Source organism: Coccinella septempunctata, chromosome 3 (assembly GCF_907165205.1).
Source record: "Coccinella septempunctata chromosome 3, icCocSept1.1, whole genome shotgun sequence".
Classification (NCBI taxonomy): domain Eukaryota; kingdom Metazoa; phylum Arthropoda; class Insecta; order Coleoptera; family Coccinellidae; genus Coccinella; species Coccinella septempunctata.
In genome coordinates this window covers 21,725,882-21,750,451 of record NC_058191.1, presented here as the reverse complement: position 1 = coordinate 21,750,451, position 24,570 = coordinate 21,725,882, and positions in this window count along the sequence as shown.

Below are 24,570 nucleotides of genomic sequence, written 5' to 3'. Positions count from 1 at the left end.
ATGTTTTAATTTTCCTAGATTCAACATTCGAAGCAGGGTATGGTTTGAAAGGAAAAAGTAGACACAGTTGCCCCGAATGAAGAAGTCTCAGAATTGTTCCTCTCGTAGTAGTAGTAGTGGCCAATCTAGTCGTTTCAAATTGTCTGAACCAATGAATACAATATCACCAACATTAATGTGTTTTTGGAAATGATGCTTGGATGATGATTGCAGTTGTCCCTAGTATTCACTCCTAAATCTTCTACGAAGATCCTCTTTTAGTTTCATTCTGTGCCTTGAGTGCTTTCTCAAATCTGAACTCTCAATAGCATCCAAATCTGAAACACCACCTTCCGGGATCTCTCTAAGAAACATGGCAGGAGTCAACGGAACAAGGTCCTTGCTATGTTCATGAGAATATATAAGTGGTCTTGAATTTATTATAGATTCACAGTTACAAAGGATGGTGGTTAACTGTTCATAGGTTTTACCTAATACTTTTCGCAGTATATCTTTCACAATTCTTATCAACCTCTCCCACAAACCTCCCCACCAGGCAGCCGTTGGATGATTGTCGATTCTCTCGGTGGTACTATAAGTGGTTCATCTTCCAGCCCAATTGTGAGAAAGCATTTTCGGCACCAACAAAATTTGTGCCATTATCACTGTGCACAATTGATGGTCTCCCTCTTCTGGCTACCAATCTTCTGAACGACTGTAAAAACGCATCAGTAGAAAGTGAAGATGAGAGTTTTGAATGAACAGCTCGATAAACGGCACAAGTATACAGACATATCCATACTTTCTCCCCATTTCAAATATAAAGTGGACCTGTCAGATCCACGCCTGTAACTTATAACAACAAATATAAGAGCATACCGTACCCTATTTGCAGGCAATGATACAGGTGGAACTTCTACACGGTCGGAGTTGAATCTGCGAGATATGGTACATTTAGAAATGATACACTTCTTCTTCCTCTAACAATCCAGAATCTTTCACGCAGAAGACTAAGTGTAGTCTGAACACCAGCATACAGGAATCTCGGGTCCGTGAAGTTAGCGAAAAGTTGAAAGCACTAATTCTGAAACTATGTCGAATATTCAGTGCTTAATTAGTGGCTATTAGTGCCGAATGAATCTTTGACAGCACCATTGTAGTTTTTGAGAAATTGATATAATTCAAGTTCTTGGAAGAACAAGAAGAAGAAGAAGTTCTTGGTGCTGACTCAGCACCAACATTTTCAAATTACCATGAAATTAGTATATAATATTTAGTGCTTAATTAGTCCCTATTAGTGCTTTTGGAACCAATGAAAAAAATGAATGGTTTTCATAATATCACAGATTATTTCCTTCGGTGCTGACTTCACGCTGAGCACCAACATATCGGAATTTCGTGAAAATTTTTGTTGCAATAATTAGTGCCGAATTAGTACACATCAGTGCCGTTGAAACTGATGCGATATCATTTTTAGTTAACAGTATGTAATTGCCTGATGCTTTTTGAACAAGTGTGAAGTTAGCGAAAAGTTGGAAGCACTATTTCTGAAACTATGTCAAATATTTAGTGCCCCATTAGTGCCAATTAGTGCCGTATGAATCTTTGACAGAACCATTGTAGTTTTTGAGTTACACGAAATTATCTGTTTGGATACCGCGTAGCCATCTATGGAGAGTTATGCTAGCCATTCTCTGTAATGAATTCGTCGTTATTGCGTCATTTTATTTTCAGTAATAATATCCCTAGGACATTGATAATAGACGAGATAATTTTATGACAATCGAAAGCTCTTTCCTTGACTGTTAACAAGCAACGATCTTGAGAAATTAGTCAGAAAATTATGTGGCATTCGTCAATGTCCGAGGGATATTCGGCGGAAAATTTTTTAACAAAAAAATTGATAACTCAGTGAAACTGCAATTATTAAAATTTAATCTAACATTAGACTCGTTGCTGTTCTCTACTATAGAAGATCTATTACCACGAATAATATCTATGACCTTGTTGTGGTTGTTCAAACCGCATTTTCTTTTTGTTTTATATTTGTTATTAATAATAATAATAATAATAATAATAGACACAATGAAAAATTTCAAAATACAGAGATCTCGAACCAGAAGACAGTGGAAGCTGAAAGATATAGAGACCATCCCTATTGTCATTTCATCTACAGGCCTGATACCGAAGAAACAACTAGAGAACTTGAGGAAACTTCAGTTGGATGAAAATATTTATAAAGTCATGCAGAAGGCTGTACTGCTCGGAACGGCGAGAACTGTACGCAAGTACATGGGGAATGCAGAGGAACACCGTCTTCTCCGACAGGAGGTGCGGGTGGAGCAGGAATCCAACCTACAGCAGGGAGCCGAGGAGCGACCCGAACCCGACCACCACCACGAGCCCGAAAACCTGGAAAGGGCTCCAACAGAGCTTAATCCTTTTGATATCTGAGATATCTGGGATAAGTGAAATTTCCTCTGGAGAGGAGTGTGAAAGCCGCAAGGCGAAAGTAATAGTATATTTACAGCATCAATGAAAGTTACATGCTTAGTCAAAACAAAGGAATTACAGTATTATTTTCATGCTCATGAACTCATCCAGTGAGTAAAATGTATTTAAGTGTAAAAATTCTTTGAAAGACTTCTTAAACTTCTTCTCTGATAAAACCCTAAATCTCTCTGGTAGCTTATTGAAAATTTTCGGACCCCAAAAGTCAACTCCTTGCTGGGAAAATTTACGGCTATGATATGGAATGGACAAGTTTGTCCTATTCCTAGTGTTGAAAGAATGATAAGTACTATTGGTTGGAAATTTATTCAAGTTGTTGTGAATATACGTGGCACACTCCAATACATAAATGGCTGGAATGGTAAGTACTCTCAATTTTCCAAAAGCCTCTCTACAGCTATCAGTTTGCTTGAGGTTAAGGATTTTCCGAATAGCTCTCTTTTGGTAAATCAGCAGATCCTGCACATGTACAGATGTCCCCCACAGAAGAATTCCATAGGAAGCAACTGAATGAAAGTTGGCGAAATAAGTTGTTAATGCTGCCTCTGTAGCTGATACTTTGCTCACAGTTGTTATTGTATAAATGGCCGTTGCTAGTTTTTTCTTCATGGTCTCTATATGTGGTTCCCATGACAGAGCTCCGTCCAAGATTACTCCCAATAATTTGATTGTATTTTCTTTATTACTTTTTAAAACTAGTTGTTGTGTTTTACTCTCATTTATTGAAAGGGAATTGAATCTGAACCAATCTCTAGCTTCCATCAAAACTTCTTCCATCAACTGCAGTAGAAATTTCAAATTTAACGCTTTGAGGAAAAAGGTGGTGTCATCAGCAAAAAGCAATGTTATCAAAAATATGCAGAGATTATCTGCAGTGATTTAAGGTCATTCATGAAGACTATAAACAATATGGGCCCCAAAATTGACCCCTGAGGAACTCCAAAATTTACCCTCTTCATGTGTGATTTTTTATTTTGCCATTGAACCTGCTGCTGTCTGTTTTCAAGGAATGACATTATCATTAGTAATGGCGTACGGTCCACGCCATACAGACGGAGTTTCTCAATGAGTAATTCATGGCTCATACTGTCAAATGCTTTTGTCAGATCGCAAGACACAATCTCCGATACCCATTTCCGATCCAACGTCGAAATGATGTTCTCCATGAGTTCCAAAAGCATTGTTGTTGTTGATTTCAAGTTTCGATAGCCATGTTGCTGTTCACCGAGGATTCTATTATCATTGAGATAGTCTAAGAGTCTCTCTTTCACAATTTCTTCTAAAACCTTTGAAATGGCTGGCAGGATAGATATTGGACGGTAGTTTGCTGGGTTACTTTTATCTCCTTTCTTGTAGATAGGTAAAACTTTTGCCATCTTCAGTGTATCCGGGAAGATTTCCATTTTGAGACATTTATTCAATATGATTGTTAAAGGATTTGCTATTTCTATACATATATCTTTCAAAAATATTGTTGTCATATCATATATGTCAGTCGTTTCCTTGTGTTTGATCTTCTTGATAACACTTATAACTTCAAACACTGTTGTTTCGGTAAACCCTGTTAGTTTACTTTTCGCATGATGCTTCTGTTGTAACAATTTAGCTGCTTCTTCTATGTAATTAGATGGAATATTTGAACTTTTATTCATCATGTCCCCGACTGAGGAAAAATAGTCGTTCAAAGTATCAGCGTCCAACTTGCAGTCATCATCTGTTCTCAGTTTTCTTAGTGTTTCATTTTTGATAACCTTCCAAATAATTTTTGTTTTGTTTTCAGATTTGTTTATAAGCTCCTCATTCTTCTGTTTTTTTGTTTTTTCGATGCTATGTTTCAGTTGTTCTTTGCATTTTTTGTAAGCCGTGTAAGCATCATGGGATCGAGTTACCCTAAATATCGTATCAAGAATATCTAATTGACGTTTGAGTTCTATTACATTTTCATCAGTACTCCTCCATATATTGGTGTTATATCCACGTCTTTTTCTTTGGGGAAACTCAAGGTCAAAATTAGTTTTCAAATAATGAAAGGAATCCAATACAAAAAGAAGGAATACTGTATAAAAAGATATACAGTACTCCAAGCGCCTAACCGGACGCATCGGAAGAATGAAATATTAATGGAATCAACAATTCCGAAGGAATTGTCGTTCCAATAACGTGAGTTAGTCATGAACTATCATAGGAAAGGAACTGTTGTAGGAGTCTGCAGAGAAAGTGAGGTTTGGTTCAGTCTTTGCGTGACAGGTGGCGTATCGTGATGAGATATCTCAAAGCGGCGTCCCAAGATCGCATAAGACCACCATCCTCCGATCGAGAGATTCAGTGCTATACTGTACTGACGAGGGAAAATGATCCCGAAACCGGTCTACAGTTGCACTTGAATTTTTCGACTTCTCTGGGATTTCCTATGATAGTTCATGACTAACTCACGTTATTGGAACGACAATTCCTTCGGAATTGTTGATTCCATTAATATTTCAATGAAAGGAATATCTGAAGCTCTCCTCGGCTGTCAAGGGTTCTAGTTTATCATTCCAATCTATGTAACTCAATTTCAGTCTGATGTTATTAATTCCAGAGGTTGTTATATTCCTATATAATGTGAAAAATATGTTATCCTTGTATTTTTCTAATTTTTCCGATGGAAATGAAACTATCTGCCCAAAATGATCTCCCAAGTGAAGATTTCTTGTACAGGATGTCTTCATTTCAAAGTTGCAGAAAATATTATCAATGCAACTTGAACTTGTAGCAGTGATTCTTGATGGCTCATTCATAACATGTTGGCAGTTGTTGGTTGTTGGTTCACAAACTTCATTTTTCATTTCATTTCAATTAATATCACTCATGATTGACCAATCATTTTTCGTATTTTCCCCGTATCTTCAAATCTATCTTTTACGTCTTCGACGCACACATGGATCAACGCAATTAAAAACGATCAGTCAATTGACATCTACCTACGCATAAGCCAGACGTATCAATAATTTCCACACGATTTTCATCATTTTTTCACGATTTCTCTACAACCAACAAGAATTTCTACAATTTCTGCAAAGCGGAACATCAAAGCCGAGAGCCTTTTGGTTAGAATCCGACTTGTGCACCACTTCAATCAAGAACCACTCAAGAGAGACCAGATCAGTGCAACGGAAAAGGTAGGATTTGAAGGCTTTAAGATCTTTGAAAATTTATATTACAGTCCACTTTAATTCAATCCTACAACAGTGGTGTTTTATCGAGATTTAAGTATGGTTTTAAAGAATTTTGATTGCTATGACCAGTAATTTTCAACAATTGTTGTTCTTCTACACCACTTTTTGCCAATTCGCTATCAGCAGTTGATCTATTCGAGTGATGTGTTATTCTTTTGTCTTTTACATTCAAGCCAATCGCCTCATCAGCAAATTTAGTCCATCCATTTATAGTATTTCTTCCAACAGGTACATTACCGTACCATTTGTCAGTTTCATTTTTCCACAGTCGATTTGGTTTTAAGAACAGTCGAGGTAACGTAATATTGTCGCCTCATTTTGATATTAGTTTATGAAAAAGACGTACAGGGTAGCTTTGTTTTTCATTATTGAAAACCAACCATTTACTACTTGTACAGCTTTTAGAACCACCTTGGCACGTTTTACTAAACACCGGATTGTATTCAATGCGATTTGTTGGAGAGTCATCGTTTTTTTTCTCGATTTGAAAAAATCAACCAGACAAGCAACTGCCTCTCCTACTCGTCAGGCCAATTCTACAGAAGCAATATGGTAAAATTTACGCATAAGACCCTCAGGAGTATTTTCATCCCATAGCAATATTATTTTGTTAATTTCAGACAAATTTAACGAAACTGAACTGGACTTACGTCTGGATCAGCTTGTAGTTTCTTTACAAATGATTATAACATCGCAGTGGGTGTTTATTTTCAAATTTTATGATATTTATCTGAAAACTCTTCTAGTGAGGCGCAGCAAAGACTTTCTTAACAAACGTTTACATTACATTGAATATCATACACTTATCGAACAATTAGAAGAAGACATATATTATTCAAACTATAACTCTGACCAAAGAAGGAGAATGAAGCTCAAAAGATTAATCGATGAAAAGAACAGAGCCATACAAAAACTAAAAACACCACAGGATAATTTACAGCAGGGAACTACTCTGAGCTACCACACTTTCCACAGCAGGTTCACTTACCTCTCCAACGTTACGTTCGAACAAGAAGAAGTTGAAGTCTTGAATTTGGGACATAAATTTGCACCAATCCCTAAAACATTGAACATCGATAGAACATCTGTAAGTCTGGAAGTACAGATCAGGAACAGCCCAAATTATGACATCATGACCAGGGAACTTGCAGAAACCTTAACAACATTTAAAGATACAAAGGTGAGAGTGTGCAACCCTAAACAATATTTACCAAACAAAAATTTACATAAAAATATAAACAAGATTCAAAAAAGTATTAGTGACAATGACCTCATAATGACTAAAGCTGACAAGAATGCAGGACTAGTATTACTTGAGAAAACGTCATACATAGACAAAACACTTGACTTTTTCAATAAGAACGGTATTACGAAAACGAAAAATAACCCCCTTTTAAAATACACAAAAAAGGTGAATAGAATACTCAAGGAAACAAATACTACTTTAGTAAAACACGGACACTCTAAGTATAGTTTAAAAGAAAGAAATCCACAGGTTCCAAAACTAAACAGCACTATAAAACTACACAAACCTGAAAAAAGTATCCGACCTATAGCTTCGGCAATTTCTTCACCTGCACATAAGATCTCAATATTCATCAACCATCTATTCACACATAAATTAAAATATAGTTCTGAACATGCAATTAAGAACTCTTTAGAATTGGTTAAACATATTACATCTCTCAAATTAGACCCAGATAAAAATTACACCTTAATATCTTTTGACATAGTTAACCTATATACGAACGTGCCTGTCAGTGATTCACTTACACTAATTGAGGAACAACTCATAAAACACTATAATTCGGAGAATTTATTGAATCTAGACGAAATCGACATCGATAACATATTGAAATTTTGTTTTCTTATAACTGAACAAAATTTTTTCATGTTCGATGACATTATATATACAATGAAAGATGGATTACCTATGGGTTCACCATCCAGCGGCCTTATTGCGGAATTTCATGTTGACCATGTAGAAGAACTAATAATGCAACTACCATATAAGAAAAATATAATCGCATGGACACGTTACGTAAATGACATTTTTTGCATTTGGGATGGAACTAAAACAGAACTTGAAAAAATTCTTTGAAACCATCAATTCTATGTTTAAGATGAAATTTACCATCGAACACTCGATCTCTAACACCATAAATTTTCTCGATCTAACAATTAATCTCGATGGAAACAATAACTTCTCTTTTGATATTTATAGAAAGCCTACACAAACCGATATTATCATTCCTTACCATTCTTATCATGCACCAACATTAAAAAGAGCTGCTTTTAACTTTCTATTTCACAGACTAATTAACACTCCCCTATCCCCTGAAAAATACAATAAAGAAAAGAATATTATATACCAAATTGGCTTCAATAATCAATACACCAGAGAATATATAGATCAGATATACCATTCAATCAAAAGAAAAACAATATTGAAGAAAATCTACCCCCACATTGCAAAAAGAAAACAATATCTATCCATTCCATTCTACAAAGGTATACATGAAAACATCCAACATATTGTTAACAAATACGATTATACTCTGATAAATAATCGACAAAAAAATATCGAAAATTTATTAGTTAACAATAAGACAAAAACCAAAAAAGAAGAACAAAGCGGAATATACAAAATCAACTGCACAGATTGTCCTGCATTCTACATCGGAATGACCACACGTAACGTTAAGAAAGGATTCAACGAACACCGCAGAAATACACCTAAATCGGCCCTAGGATGCCATCTAGACGAACATAAACATAACACTGACTTTGACAACTCAAAAATTCTACATAAGGAACATAATTATTACAAACTAACATTACTTGAACAATTGGAAATTCTAAAGAACAGAAGTAATCAACATTTACTAAACGATTTGACAGAATTTAATTTACGAGATAACAGCATAATAAAAATGATATATTTCTCGAACACAACACACAACGTCGGAAACTCGACAAATGACACCCCAAATTAATATATCCTTATTTCCACTACATTTTATATATTGAACACGACAGGAACTTCGACGTTTGGGATATATTTCAAGGAATTGAATAGAGAAAAATTATTTCTTGAAGTCACATATTTCATCCTTGATCTTTTCTCATCATATATGTTTGCCAATTTACCTCCAACGACGGTAAGATTGCACACTCTCATTCTTTTACAATGACCACCGTTTACATAAAAAATGTATATAAAAAATAGCATTATTTGAATTGTGAAAATGTAATTTCAACTGGCCTGATGATGGCTTAATCATAGCCGAAATCGATCGCCAAAGAATTATACAATAAATACAGTGTGTTTTTATCTACATTCACTGATTAAGAGCAGCAAAAAATAATTCAAAAACAACTGTGATGTTACAATCAAATATAAGGAACCTGTATATTTGAATAATTTCAATGAAAGAGTTCAAACACATTTGCTAACCGTTTAAAAAACCGAAAAAACACTAGGGTGGAAAAGTATTTTATTTTACCATTTCTATTCATGACTTTCAGTTGTCCTAAACGTTTCAAAATGCTTGAAATTGCGCCATCTGAAAACTCTTCTAGTGAGGAGCAGCAAAGAATAATTCAAAGTCAACTGCGATGTTACAATCACATATAAAGAACCTGTTTATTTGAATATTTTCAATGAACGAGTTCAAAAACATTTGCTAACTGTTTAAATAACCGAAAAAACACTATGAGTGGAAAAGTATTTCATTATATTATTTCTATTTATGACTTTCGGTTGTCCTAAATGTTTCAAAATGCTTGAAATTGCGCCAGCTTTCAATTCCAAGTGATAGAAAGAGAATTCGTACAGGGTCTTTACAAATGATTATAACATCGCAGCGAGTGTTTATTTTCAAATTCTATTCTATTCTATAACGAGTTCAAAAACACATGCTAACCGTTTGAATAACCAAAAAAACACTAGGGTGTAAAAGTATTTTATTTTACCATTTCTATTTATGACTTTCAGTTGTCCTAAACGTTTCAAAATGCTTGAAATTGCGCCAGCTTTCAATTCCAAGTGATAGAAAGAGAATTCATACAGGGTCTTTACAAATGATTACAACATCGCAGCAAGTGTTTATTTTCAAATTCTATGATATTCATCTGAAAACTCTTCTAGTGAGGAGCAGCAAAGAATAATTTAAAGTCAACTGCGATATTACAATCACATATAAGGAACCTGTTTATTTGAATAATTTCAATGAACGAGTTCGAAAACACTTGCTAACCGTTTGAATAACCAAAAAAACACTAGGGTGGAAAAGTATTTTATTGTACCATTTCTATTCATGACTTTCTGTTGTCCTAAACGTTTCAAAATGCTTGAAATTGCGCCAGCTTTCAATTCCGAGTGATAGAAAGAGAATTCATACAGGGTCTTTACAAATGATTATAACATCGCAGCGAGTGTTTATTTTCAAATTCTATGATATTCATCTGAAAATTCTTCTAGTGAGGAACAGCAAAGAATACATAATTCAAAGTCAACTGCCATGTTACAATCACATATAAGAAACCTGTATATTTGAATATTTTCAATGAACGAGTTCAAAAACATTTGCTAACCGTTTAAATAACCGAAAAAACACAATGAGTGGAAAAAGTATTTCATTTTATCATTTCTATTCATGACTTTCGGTTGTCCTGAGTGTTTCAAAGTGCTTGAAATTGCGCCAATTCCAAGTGATAGAAAGAGAATTCATATAGGGTCTTTACAAATGATTACAACATCGCAGCGAGTGTTTATTTTCAAATTCTATGATATTCATCTGAAAACTCTTCTAGTGAGGAGCAGCAAAAAATAATTCAGAGTCAAGTACCATGTTACAATCACATATAAGACACCTGTATATTTGAATATTTTCAATGAACGAGTTCAAAAACATTTGCTAACCGTTTAAATAACCGAAAAAACACTATTAGTGGAAAAGTATTTCATTTTATCATTTCTATTTATGACTTTCGGTTGTCCTAAATATTTCAAATTGCTTGAAATTGCGACTGCTTTCAATTCCAAGTGATAGAAAGAGAATTCATAAAGGGTCTTTACAAATGATTACAACATCGCAGCGAGTGTTTATTTTCAAATTCTATGATATTCATCTGAAAACTCTTCTAGTGAGGAGCAGCAAAAAATAATTCAAAGTCAAGTACCATGTTACAATCACATATAAGACACCTGTATATTTGAATATTCTCAATGAACGAGTTCAAAAACATTTGCTAACCGTTTAAATAACCGAAAAAACACTATTAGTGGAAAAGTATGTCATTTTATCATTTCTATTTATGACTTTCTGTTGTCCTGAATGTTTCAAAACGCTTGAAATTGCGCCAGCTTCCAATTCCAAGTGATAGAAAAATAATTCATACAGGGTCTTTACTACAAATGATTATAACATCGCAGCGAGTGTTTATTTTCAAATTCTATGATATTCATCTGAAAACTCTTCTAGTGAGGAGCAGCAAAGATTATTCAAAGTCAACTGCCATGTTACAATCACATATAAGGAACCTGTATATTTGAATATTTTCAATGAACGAGTTCAAAAACATTTGCTAACCGTTTAAATAACCGAAAAAACACAATGAGTGGAAAAAGTATTTCATTTTATCATTTCTACTTATGACTTTCGGTTGTCCTAAATGTTTCAAAATGCTTGAAATTGCGCCAGCTTTCAATTCCAAGTGATAAAAAGAGAATTTATACAGGGTCTTTACAAATGATTACAACATCGCAGCGACTGTTTATTTTCAAATTCTATAATATTCATCTGAAAACTCTTCTAGTGAGGAGCAGCAAAGAATAATTCGAAGTCAACTGCCATGTTACAATCACATATAAGAAACCTGTATATTTGAATATTTTCAATGAACGAGTTCAAAAACATTTGCTAACCGTTTAAATAACCGAAAAAACACTATTAGTGGAAAAGTATTTCATTTTATCATTTCTATTTATGACTTTCGGTTGCCCTAAATATTTCAAATTGCTTGAAATTGCGACTGCTTTCAATTCCAAGTGATAGAAAGAGAATTCATAAAGGGTCTTTACAAATGATTACAACATCGCAGCGAGTGTTTATTTTCAAATTCTATGATATTCATCTGAAAACTCTTCTAGTGAGGAGCAGCAAAAAATAATTCAAAGTCAAGTACCATGTTACAATCACATATAAGACACCTGTATATTTGAATATTTTCAATGAACGAGTTCAAAAACATTTGCTAACCGTTTAAATAACCGAAAAAAACACTATTAGTGGAAAAGTATGTCATTTTATCATTTCTATTTATGACTTTCTGTTGTCCTAAATGTTTCAAAACGCTTGAAATTGCGCCAGCTTCCAATTCCAAGTGATAGAAAAATAATTCATATAGGGTCTTTACTACAAATGATTATAACATCGCAGCGAGTGTTTATTTTCAAATTCTATGATATTCATCTGAAAACTCTTCTAGTGAGGAGCAGCAAAGAATAATTCAACGTCAACTGCCATGTTACAATCACAAATAAGAAACCTGTATATTTGAATATTTTCAATGGACGAGTTCAAAAACATTTGCTAACCGTTTAAATAACCGAAAAAACACAATGAGTGGAAAAGTATTTTATTTTATCATTTCTATTCAGGACTTTCGGTTGTCCTAAATGTTTCAAAATGCTTGAAATTGCGCCAGCTTTCAATTCCAAGTGATGGAAAGAGAATTCATACAGGGTCTCTACAAATGATTACAACATCGCAGCGAGTGTTTATTTTCAAATTTTATGATATTTATCTGAAAACTCTTCTAGTGAGGAGCAGCAAAGAATAATTCGAAGTCAAGTGCCATGTTACAATCACATATAAGAGACCTGTATATTTGAATATTTTCAATGAACGAGTTCAAAAACATTTGCTAACCGTTTAAATAACCGAAAAAACACTATTAGTGGAAAAGTATTTCATTTTATCATTTCTATTTAAGACTTTCGGTTGTCCTAAATATTTCAAATTGCTTGAAATTGCGACTGCTTTCAATTCCAAGTGATAGAAAAATAATTCATACAGGGTCTTTACAAATGATTATAACATCGCAGCGAGTGTTTATTTTCAAATTCTATGATATTCATCTGAAAACTCTTCTAGTGAGGAGCAGCAAAGAATAATTCAAAGTCAACTGCCATGTTACAATCACATATAAGAAACCTGTTTATTTGAATATTTTCAATGAACGAGTTCAAAAACATTTGCTAACCGTTTAAATAACGGAAAAAACAGTATTAGTGGAAAAGTATTTCATTTTATCATTTCTATTTATGACTTTCGGTTGTCCTAAATGTTTCAAAATGCTTGAAATTGCGCCAGCTTTCAATTCCAAGTGATAGAAAGAGAATTCATACAGGGTCTTTACAAATGATTACAACATTGCAGTGGGTGTTTATTTTCAAATTCTATGATATTAATTTGAAAACTCTTCTAGTGAGGAGCAGCAAAGAATAATTCAAAGTCAACTGCCATGTTACAATCACAAATAAGAAACCTGTATATTTGAATAATTTCAATGAACGAGTTCAAAAACACTTGCTAACCGTTTGAATAACCAAAAAAACACTAGGGTGAAAAAGTATTTATTTTACCATTTCTATTCAGGACTTTCAGTTGTCCTAAACGTTTGAAATGCTTGAAATTGCGCCAGCTTTCAATTCCAACTGATAGAAAGAGAATTCATACAGGGTCTTTACAAATGATTACAACATCGCAGCGAGTGTTTATTTTCAAATTTTATGATATTTATCTAAAAGCTCTTCTAGTGAGGAGCAGCAAAGAATAATTCAAAGTCAACTGCGATGTAACAATCACATATAAGGAACCTGTATATTTGAATAATTTCAATGAACGAGTTTAAAAACACTTGCTTACCGTTTGAATAACCAAAAAAACACTAGGGTGGAAAAGTATTTTATTTTACCATTTCTATTCATGACTTTCAGTTGTCCTAAACGTTTCAAAATGCTTGAAATTGCGCCAGCTTTCAATTCCAAGTGATAGAAAGAGAATTCATACAGGGTCTTTACAAATGATTACAACATTGCAGTGGGTGTTTATTTTCAAATTCTATGATATTAATTTGAAAACTCTTCTAGTGAGGAGCAGCAAAGAATAATTCAAAGTCAACTGCCATGTTACAATCACAAATAAGAAACCTATATATTTGAATATTTTCAATGGACGAGTTCAAAAACACTTGCTAACCGTTTGAATAACCAAAAAAACACTAGGGTGGAAAAGTATTTATTTTAGCATTTCTATTCAGGACTTTCAGTTGTCCTAAACGTTTCAAAATGCTTGAAATTGCGCCAGCTTTCAATTCCAAGTGATAGAAAGAGAATTCATACAGGGTCTTTACAAATGATTACAACATCGCAGCGAGTGTTTATTTTCAAATTCTATGATATTCATCAGAAAACTCTTCTAGTGAGGAGCAGCAAAGAATAATTCAAAGTCAACTGCCATGTTACAATCACTTATAAGAAACCTGTATATTTGAATATTTTCAATGAACGAGTTCAAAAACATTTGCTAACCGTTTAAATAACCGAAAAAACACTATTAGTGGAAATGTTTTTCATTTTATCATTTCTATTTATGACTTTCGGTTGTCCTAAATGTTTCAAAATGCTTGAAATTGCGCCAGCTTTCAATTCCAAGTGATAAAAAGAGAATTCATACAGGGTCTTTACAAATGATCACAACATCGCAGCGACTGTTTATTTTCAAATTCTATGATATTCATCTGAAAACTCTTCTAGTGAGGAGCAGCAAAGAATAATACAAAGTCAACTGCCATGTTACAATCACATATAAGAAACCTGTATATTTGAATATTTTCAATGAACGAGTTCAAAAACATTTGCTAACCGTTTAAATAATCGAAAAAACATTATTAGTGGAAAAGTATTTCATTTTATCATTTCTATTTATGACTTTCGGTTGTCCTAAATATTTCAAATTGCTTGAAATTGCGACTGCTTTCAATTCCAAGTGATAGAAAGAGAATTCATACAGGGTCTCTACAAATGATTACAACATCGCAGCGAGTGTTTATTTTCAAATTTTATGATATTTATCTGAAAGCTCTTCTAGTGAGGAGCAGCAAAGAATAATTCAAAGTCAACTGCGATGTAACAATCACATATAAGGAACCTGTATATTTGAATAATTTCAATGAACGAGTTCAAAAACACTTGCTTACCGTTTGAATAACCAAAAAAACACTAGGGTGGAAAAGTATTTTATTTTACCATTTCTATTCATGACTTTCAGTTGTCCTAAACGTTTCAAAATGCTTGAAATTGCGCCAGCTTTCAATTCCAAGTGATAGAAAGAGAATTCATACAGGGTCTTTACAAATGATTACAACATTGCAGTGGATGTTTATTTTCAAATTCTATGATATTAATTTGAAAACTCTTCTAGTGAGGAGCAGCAAAGAATAATTCAAATTCAACTGCCATGTTACAATCACAAATAAGAAACCTGTATATTTGAATATTTTCAATGGACGAGTTCAAAAACATTTGCTAACCGTTTAAATAACGGAAAAAACATTATTAGTGGAAAAGTATTTCATTTTATCATTTCTATTTAGGACTTTCGGTTTTCCTAAATGTTTCAAAATGCTTGAAATTGCGCCAGTTTTCAATTCCAAGTGATAGAAAGAGAATTCATACAGGGTCTTTACAAATGATTACAACATCGCAGCGAGTGTTTATTTTCAAATTCTATGACATTCATCAGAAAACTCTTCTAGTGAGGAGCAGCAAAGAATAATTCAAAGTCAACTGCCATGTTACAATCACACATAAGGAACCTGAATATTTGAATATTTTCAATGAACGAGTTCAAAAACATTTGCTAACAGTTTAAATAACCGAAAAAACACTATTAGTGGAAATGTTTTTCATTTTATCATTTCTATTTATGACTTTCGGTTGTCCTAAATGTTTCAAAATGCTTGAAATTGCGCCAGCTTTCAATTCCAAGTGATAAAAAGAGAATTCATACAGGGTCTTTACAAATGATCACAACATCGCAGCGACTGCTTATTTTCAAATTCTATGATATTCATCTGAAAACTCTTCTAGTGAGGAGCAGCAAAGAATAAAACAAAGTCAACTGCCATGTTACAATCACATATAAGAAACCTGTATATTTGAATATTTTCAATGAACGAGTTCAAAAACATTTGCTAACCGTTTAAATAACTGAAAAAACACTATTAGTGGAAAAGTATTTCATTTTATCATTTCTATTTATGACTTTCGGTTGTCCTAAATATTCCAAATTGCTTGAAATTGCGACTGCTTTCAATTCCAAGTGATAGAAAGAGAATTCATAAAGGGTCTTTACAAATGATTACAACATCGCAGCGAGTGTTTATTTTCAAATTCTATGATATTCATCTGAAAACTCTTCTAGTGAGGAGCAGCAAAGAATAATTCAAAGTCAAGTGCGATGTAACAATCACATATAAGGAACCTGTATATTTGAATAATTTCAATGAACGAGTTCAAAAACACTTGCTTACCGTTTGAATAACCCAAAAAACACTAGGGTGGAAAAGTATTTTATTTTACCATTTCTATTCATGACTTTCAGTTGTCCTAAACGTTTCAAAATGCTTGAAATTGCGCCAGCTTTCAATTCCAAGTGATAGAAAGAGAATTCATACAGGGTCTTTACAAATGATTACAACATTGCAGTGGGTGTTTATTTTCAAATTCTATGATATTAATTTGAAAACTCTTCTAGTGAGGAGCAGCAAAGAATAATTCAAAGTCAACTGCCATGTTACAATCACATATAAGAAACCTGTATATTTGAATATTTTCAATGAACGAGTTCAAAAACATTTGCTAACCGTTTAAATAACGGAAAAAACAGTATTAGTGGAAAAGTATTTCATTTTATCATTTCTATTTATGACTTTCGGTTGTCCTAAATGTTTCAAAATGCTTGAAATTGCGCCAGCTTTCAATTCCAAGTGATAGAAAGAGAATTCATACAGGGTCTTTACAAATGATTACAACATTGCAGTGGGTGTTTATTTTCAAATTCTATGATATTCATCTGAAAACTCTTCTAGTGAGGAGCAGCAAAAAATAATTCAAAGTCAAGTACCATGTTACAATCACATATAAGACACCTGTATATTTGAATATTTTCAATGAACGAGTTCAAAAACATTTGCTAACCGTTTAAATAACCGAAAAAACACTATTAGTGGAAAAGTATGTCATTTTATCATTTCTATTTATGACTTTCTGTTGTCCTAAATGTTTCAAAACGCTTGAAATTGCGCCAGCTTCCAATTCCAAGTGATAGAAAAATAATTCATATAGGGTCTTTACTACAAATGATTATAACATCGCAGCGAGTGTTTATTTTCAAATTCTATGATATTCATCTGAAAACTCTTCTAGTGAGGAGCAGCAAAGAATAATTCAACGTCAACTGCCATGTTACAATCACAAATAAGAAACCTGTATATTTGAATATTTTCAATGGACGAGTTCAAAAACATTTGCTAACCGTTTAAATAACCGAAAAAACACAATGAGTGGAAAAGTATTTTATTTTATCATTTCTATTCAGGACTTTCGGTTGTCCTAAATGTTTCAAAATGCTTGAAATTGCGCCAGCTTTCAATTCCAAGTGATGGAAAGAGAATTCATACAGGGTCTCTACAAATGATTACAACATCGCAGCGAGTGTTTATTTTCAAATTTTATGATATTTATCTGAAAACTCTTCTAGTGAGGAGCAGCAAAGAATAATTCGAAGTCAAGTGCCATGTTACAATCACATATAAGAGACCTGTATATTTGAATATTTTCAATGAACGAGTTCAAAAACATTTGCTAACCGTTTAAATAACCGAAAAAACACTATTAGTGGAAAAGTATTTCATTTTATCATTTCTATTTAAGACTTTCGGTTGTCCTAAATATTTCAAATTGCTTGAAATTGCGACTGCTTTCAATTCCAAGTGATAGAAAAATAATTCATACAGGGTCTTTACAAATGATTATAACATCGCAGCGAGTGTTTATTTTCAAATTCTATGATATTCATCTGAAAACTCTTCTAGTGAGGAGCAGCAAAGAATAATTCAAAGTCAACTGCCATGTTACAATCACATATAAGAAACCTGTATATTTGAATATTTTCAATGAACGAGTTCAAAAACATTTGCTAACCGTTTAAATAACGGAAAAAACAGTATTAGTGGAAAAGTATTTCATTTTATCATTTCTATTTATGACTTTCGGTTGTCCTAAATGTTTCAAAATGCTTGAAATTGCGCCAGCTTTCAATTCCAAGTGATAGAAAGAGAATTCATACAGGGTCTTTACAAATGATTACAACATTGCAGTGGGTGTTTATTTTCAAATTCTATGATATTAATTTGAAAACTCTTCTAGTGAGGAGCAGCAAAGAATAATTCAAAGTCAACTGCCATGTTACAATCACAAATAAGAAACCTGTATATTTGAATAATTTCAATGAACGAGTTCAAAAACACTTGCTAACCGTTTGAATAACCAAAAAAACACTAGGGTGAAAAAGTATTTATTTTACCATTTCTATTCAGGACTTTCAGTTGTCCTAAACGTTTGAAATGCTTGAAATTGCGCCAGCTTTCAATTCCAACTGATAGAAAGAGAATTCATACAGGGTCTTTACAAATGATTACAACATCGCAGCGAGTGTTTATTTTCAAATTTTATGATATTTATCTAAAAGCTCTTCTAGTGAGGAGCAGCAAAGAATAATTCAAAGTCAACTGCGATGTAACAATCACATATAAGGAACCTGTATATTTGAATAATTTCAATGAACGAGTTTAAAAACACTTGCTTACCGTTTGAATAACCAAAAAAACACTAGGGTGGAAAAGTATTTTATTTTACCATTTCTATTCATGACTTTCAGTTGTCCTAAACGTTTCAAAATGCTTGAAATTGCGCCAGCTTTCAATTCCAAGTGATAGAAAGAGAATTCATACAGGGTCTTTACAAATGATTACAACATTGCAGTGGGTGTTTATTTTCAAATTCTATGATATTAATTTGAAAACTCTTCTAGTGAGGAGCAGCAAAGAATAATTCAAAGTCAACTGCCATGTTACAATCACAAATAAGAAACCTATATATTTGAATATTTTCAATGGACGAGTTCAAAAACACTTGCTAACCGTTTGAATAACCAAAAAAACACTAGGGTGGAAAAGTATTTATTTTAGCATTTCTATTCAGGACTTTCAGTTGTCCTAAACGTTTCAAAATGCTTGAAATTGCGCCAGCTTTCAATTCCAAGTGATAGAAAGAGAATTCATACAGGGTCTTTACAAATGATTACAACATCGCAGCGAGTGTTTATTTTCAAATTCTATGATATTCATCAGAAAACTCTTCTAGTGAGGAGCAGCAAAGAATAATTCAAAGTCAACTGCCATGTTACAATCACTTATAAGAAACCTGTATATTTGAATATTTTCAATGAACGAGTTCAAAAACATTTGCTAACCGTTTAAATAACCGAAAAAACACTATTAGTGGAAATGTTTTTCATTTTATCATTTCTATTTATGACTTTCGGTTGTCCTAAATGTTTCAAAATGCTTGAAATTGCGCCAGCTTTCAATTCCAAGTGATAAAAAGAGAATTCATACAGGGTCTTTACAAATGATCACAACATCGCAGCGACTGTTTATTTTCAAATTCTATGATATTCATCTGAAAACTCTTCTAGTGAGGAGCAGCAAAGAATAATACAAAGTCAACTGCCATGTTACAATCACATATAAGAAACCTGTATATTTGAATATTTTCAATGAACGAGTTCAAAAACATTTGCTAACCGTTTAAATAATCGAAAAAACATTATTAGTGGAAAAGTATTTCATTTTATCATTTCTATTTATGACTTTCGGTTGTCCTAAATATTTCAAATTGCTTGAAATTGCGACTGCTTTCAATTCCAAGTGATAGAAAGAGAATTCATACAGGGTCTCTACAAATGATTACAACATCGCAGCGAGTGTTTATTTTCAAATTTTATGATATTTATCTGAAAGCTCTTCTAGTGAGGAGCAGCAAAGAATAATTCAAAGTCAACTGCGATGTAACAATCACATATAAGGAACCTGTATATTTGAATAATTTCAATGAACGAGTTCAAAAACACTTGCTTACCGTTTGAATAACCAAAAAAACACTAGGGTGGAAAAGTATTTTATTTTACCATTTCTATTCATGACTTTCAGTTGTCCTAAACGTTTCAAAATGCTTGAAATTGCGCCAGCTTTCAATTCCAAGTGATAGAAAGAGAATTCATACAGGGTCTTTACAAATGATTACAACATTGCAGTGGATGTTTATTTTCAAATTCTATGATATTAATTTGAAAACTCTTCTAGTGAGGAGCAGCAAAGAATAATTCAAATTCAACTGCCATGTTACAATCACAAATAAGAAACCTGTATATTTGAATATTTTCAATGGACGAGTTCAAAAACATTTGCTAACCGTTTAAATAACGGAAAAAACATTATTAGTGGAAAAGTATTTCATTTTATCATTTCTATTTAGGACTTTCGGTTTTCCTAAATGTTTCAAAATGCTTGAAATTGCGCCAGTTTTCAATTCCAAGTGATAGAAAGAGAATTCATACAGGGTCTTTACAAATGATTACAACATCGCAGCGAGTGTTTATTTTCAAATTCTATGACATTCATCAGAAAACTCTTCTAGTGAGGAGCAGCAAAGAATAATTCAAAGTCAACTGCCATGTTACAATCACACATAAGGAACCTGAATATTTGAATATTTTCAATGAACGAGTTCAAAAACATTTGCTAACAGTTTAAATAACCGAAAAAACACTATTAGTGGAAATGTTTTTCATTTTATCATTTCTATTTATGACTTTCGGTTGTCCTAAATGTTTCAAAATGCTTGAAATTGCGCCAGCTTTCAATTCCAAGTGATAAAAAGAGAATTCATACAGGGTCTTTACAAATGATCACAACATCGCAGCGACTGCTTATTTTCAAATTCTATGATATTCATCTGAAAACTCTTCTAGTGAGGAGCAGCAAAGAATAAAACAAAGTCAACTGCCATGTTACAATCACATATAAGAAACCTGTATATTTGAATATTTTCAATGAACGAGTTCAAAAACATTTGCTAACCGTTTAAATAACTGAAAAAACACTATTAGTGGAAAAGTATTTCATTTTATCATTTCTATTTATGACTTTCGGTTGTCCTAAATATTCCAAATTGCTTGAAATTGCGACTGCTTTCAATTCCAAGTGATAGAAAGAGAATTCATAAAGGGTCTTTACAAATGATTACAACATCGCAGCGAGTGTTTATTTTCAAATTCTATGATATTCATCTGAAAACTCTTCTAGTGAGGAGCAGCAAAGAATAATTCAAAGTCAAGTGCGATGTAACAATCACATATAAGGAACCTGTATATTTGAATAATTTCAATGAACGAGTTCAAAAACACTTGCTTACCGTTTGAATAACCCAAAAAACACTAGGGTGGAAAAGTATTTTATTTTACCATTTCTATTCATGACTTTCAGTTGTCCTAAACGTTTCAAAATGCTTGAAATTGCGCCAGCTTTCAATTCCAAGTGATAGAAAGAGAATTCATACAGGGTCTTTACAAATGATTACAACATTGCAGTGGGTGTTTATTTTCAAATTCTATGATATTAATTTGAAAACTCTTCTAGTGAGGAGCAGCAAAGAATAATTCAAAGTCAACTGCCATGTTACAATCACAAATAAGAAACCTATATATTTGAATATTTTCAATGGACGAGTTCAAAAACACTTGCTAACCGTTTGAATAACCAAAAAAACACTAGGGTGGAAAAGTATTTATTTTAGCATTTCTATTCAGGACTTTCAGTTGTCCTAAACGTTTCAAAATGCTTGAAATTGCGCCAGCTTTCAATTCCAAGTGATAGAAAGAGAATTCATACAGGGTCTTTACAAATGATTACAACATCGCAGCGAGTGTTTATTTTCAAATTCTATGATATTCATCAGAAAACTCTTCTAGTGAGGAGCAGCAAAGAATAATTCAAAGTCAACTGCCATGTTACAATCACTTATAAGAAGCCTGTATATTTGAATATTTTCAATGAACGAGTTCAAAAACATTTGCTAACCGTTTAAATAACCGAAAAAACACTATTAGTGGAAATGTTTTTCATTTTATCATTTCTATTTATGACTTTCGGTTGTCCTAAATGTTTCAAAATGCTTGAAATTGCGCCAGCTTTCAATTCCAAGTGATAAAAAGAGAATTCATACAGGGTCTTTACAAATGATCACAACATCGCAGCGACTGTTTATTTTCAAATTCTATGATATTCATCTGAAAACTCTTCTAGTGAGGAGCAGCAAAGAATAATACAAAGTCAACTGCCATGTTACAATCACATATAAGAAACCTGTATATTTGAATATTTTCAATGAACGAGTTCAAAAACATTTGCTAACCGTTTAAATAATCGAAAAAACATTATTAGTGGAAAAGTATTTCATTTTATCATTTCTATTTATGACTTTCGGTTGTCCTAAATATTTCAAATTGCTTGAAATTGCGACTGCTTTCAATTCCAAGTGATAGAAAGAGAATTCATACAGGGTCTCTACAAATGATTACAACATCGCAGCGAGTGTTTATTTTCAAATTTTATGATATTTATCTGAAAGCCCTTCTAGTGAGGAGCAGCAAAGAATAATTCAAAGTCAACTGCGATGTAACAATCACATATAAGGAACCTGTATATTTGAATAATTTCAATGAACGAGTTCAAAAACACTTGCTTACCGTTTGAATAACCAAAAAAACACTAGGGTGGAAAAGTATTTTATTTTACCATTTCTATTCATGACTTTCAGTTGTCCTAAACGTTTCAAAATGCTTGAAATTGCGCCAGCTTTCAATTCCAAGTGATAGAAAGAGAATTCATACAGGGTCTTTACAAATGATTACAACATTGCAGTGGGTGTTTATTTTCAAATTCTATGATATTAATTTGAAAACTCTTCTAGTGAGGAGCAGCAAAGAATAATTCAAATTCAACTGCCATGTTACAATCACAAATAAGAAACCTGTATATTTGAATATTTTCAATGGACGAGTTCAAAAACATTTGCTAACCGTTTAAATAACGGAAAAAACATTATTAGTGGAAAAGTATTTCATTTTATCATTTCTATTTAGGACTTTCGGTTTTCCTAAATGTTTCAAAATGCTTGAAATTGCGCCAGTTTTCAATTCCAAGTGATAGAAAGAGAATTCATACAGGGTCTTTACAAATGATTACAACATCGCAGCGAGTGTTTATTTTCAAATTCTATGACATTCATCAGAAAACTCTTCTAGTGAGGAGCAGCAAAGAATAATTCAAAGTCAACTGCCATGTTACAATCACACATAAGGAACCTGAATATTTGAATATTTTCAATGAACGAGTTCAAAAACATTTGCTAACCGTTTAAATAACCGAAAAAACACTATTAGTGGAAATGTTTTTCATTTTATCATTTCTATTTATGACTTTCGGTTGTCCTAAATGTTTCAAAATGCTTGAAATTGCGCCAGCTTTCAATTCCAAGTGATAAAAAGAGAATTCATACAGGGTCTTTACAAATGATCACAACATCGCAGCGACTGCTTATTTTCAAATTCTATGATATTCATCTGAAAACTCTTCTAGTGAGGAGCAGCAAAGAATAAAACAAAGTCAACTGCCATGTTACAATCACATATAAGAAACCTGTATATTTGAATATTTTCAATGAACGAGTTCAAAAACATTTGCTAACCGTTTAAATAACCGAAAAAACACTATTAGTGGAAAAGTATTTCATTTTATCATTTCTATTTATGACTTTCGGTTGTCCTAAATATTCCAAATTGCTTGAAATTGCGACTGCTTTCAATTCCAAGTGATAGAAAGAGAATTCATAAAGGGTCTTTACAAATGATTACAACATCGCAGCGAGTGTTTATTTTCAAATTCTATGATATTCATCTGAAAACTCTTCTAGTGAGGAGCAGCAAAGAATAATTCAAAGTCAAGTGCGATGTAACAATCACATATAAGGAACCTGTATATTTGAATAATTTCAATGAACGAGTTCAAAAACACTTGCTTACCGTTTGAATAACCCAAAAAACACTAGGGTGGAAAAGTATTTTATTTTACCATTTCTATTCATGACTTTCAGTTGTCCTAAACGTTTCAAAATGCTTGAAATTGCGCCAGCTTTCAATTCCAAGTGATAGAAAGAGAATTCATACAGGGTCTTTACAAATGATTACAACATTGCAGTGGGTGTTTATTTTCAAATTCTATGATATTAATTTGAAAACTCTTCTAGTGAGGAGCAGCAAAGAATAATTCAAATTCAACTGCCATGTTACAATCACAAATAAGAAACCTGTATATTTGAATATTTTCAATGGACGAGTTCAAAAACATTTGCTAACCGTTTAAATAACGGAAAAAACATTATTAGTGGAAAAGTATTTCATTTTATCATTTCTATTTAGGACTTTCGGTTTTCCTAAATGTTTCAAAATGCTTGAAATTGCGCCAGCTTTCAATTCCAAGTGAAAGAAAGAGAATTCATACAGGGTCTTTACAAATGATTACAACATCGCAGCGAGTGTTTATTTTCAAATTCTATGATATTCATCTGAAAACTCTTCTAGTGAGGAGCAGCAAAGAATAATTCAACGTC